This window comes from Chinchilla lanigera, unplaced genomic scaffold, assembly GCF_000276665.1.
Source record: "Chinchilla lanigera isolate Chin_1 unplaced genomic scaffold, ChiLan1.0 scaffold00075, whole genome shotgun sequence".
Classification (NCBI taxonomy): Eukaryota; Metazoa; Chordata; class Mammalia; order Rodentia; family Chinchillidae; genus Chinchilla; species Chinchilla lanigera.
In genome coordinates this window covers 11,069,077-11,070,654 of record NW_004955476.1, presented here as the reverse complement: position 1 = coordinate 11,070,654, position 1,578 = coordinate 11,069,077, and the positions used below count along the sequence as shown (strand labels likewise).

The 1,578-nt window shown below is 63.1% G+C and overlaps 1 protein-coding gene across 1 annotated transcript in view; it reads left to right on the top strand.

The window, feature by feature from the left end:
• Muc5ac (mucin 5AC, oligomeric mucus/gel-forming) overlaps positions 1-1,578 on the top strand; it is a 22,890-nt gene that overhangs the window by 13,640 nt on the left and 7,672 nt on the right. The window lies entirely within an intron of this gene.

Sequence of the window (1,578 nt, the reverse complement as noted above, 5' to 3'; positions counted from 1 at the left end):
TCCCCACCTCTACCTCCACCCCCAGACCCCATACCAGCACCACCTCTGTCCCCACCTCTACCTCCATCCCCACCTACAGAACTCACACCAGCACCACCTCTGTCCCCACCTCTACCTCCACCCCCAGACCCCATACCAGCACCACCTCTGCCCCCACTTCCACCCCCACCTACAGAACTCACACCAGCACCACCTCTGTCCCCACCTCCACCTCTACCCCCAGACCTCATACCAGCACCACCTCTGTCCCCATGACATCCTCCACCTCCACCCCCATCCACAGACCCCACACCAGTACAACCTCTGTCCCCACCTCCACCTCTACCCCCAGACCCCATACCAGCACCACCTCTGTCCCCACAACCACCTCCACCTCCACCCCCAGATCCCACACGAGCACCACCTCTGTCCTCACCTCTACCTCCACCCCCAGACCCCACACCAGCACCACTTCTGTCCCCACCTTTAGCTCCACCTCCACACCCCACGCCAGCACCACCTCTGTCCCCACTACCACCTCCACCTCCACCCACACCCCCAGACGCCACACCAGCACCACCTCTGTCCCCACCTCTACCTCCACCCCCAGATCCCACACGAGCACCACCTCTGTCCCCACCTCCACCTCCACCTCCACCTACAGACCCCACACCAGCACCACCTCTGCCCCCACCACCACCTCCACCTCCACCCCTACCCCCAGACGCCACACCAGTACCACCTCTGTCCCCACCTTTAGCTCCACCTCCAGACCCCACACCAGCACTACCTCTGTCCCTACCTCCACCTCCACCTTAACCTCCACCCCCACCCCGACCCACAGACTCCACACCAATACCACCTCTGTCCCCATGACATCCTCCACCTCCACCCCCACCCACAGACCCCACACCGGTACCACCTCTGTCCCCACCCCTACCTCCACCTCCAGACCCCACACCAGCACCACCTCTGCCCCCACCCCCACCTCCACCTCCACCTACAGACCCCACAACAATACCACCTCTGTCCCCACCTCCACCTCCACCTCCACCCACAGATCCCACACCAACACCACCTCTGTCCCCATAACATCCTCCACCTCCACCTCCACACCCACCTCCAGACACCACACCAGCACCACCTCTGTCCCCACCCCCACCTCCACCTCCACCTCCACCTACAGACCCCACACCAACACCACCTCTGTCCCCACCTCCACCTCTGCCTCCACCCCCAGACCTCACACCAGCACCACCTCTGTCCCCACCTCCACCTCTACCTATAGACCCCACAATACCACCTCTGTCCCCACCTCCACCTCCACCCACAGACCCCACACCAACACCACCTCTGTCCCCATAACATCTTCCACCTCCACCTCCACACCCACCTCCAGACTCCACACCAGCACCACCTCTGTCCCCATAACATCCTCCACCTCTACCTCCACCTCCAGACCCCACACCAGCACCACCTCTGTCCCCACCTCCACCTCCACCCATGCCCCCAGACACCACACCAGCACCACCTCTGTCCCCATAACATCCTCCACCTCTACCTCCACCCCCAGACCTCATACCAGCACCACCTCTGTCC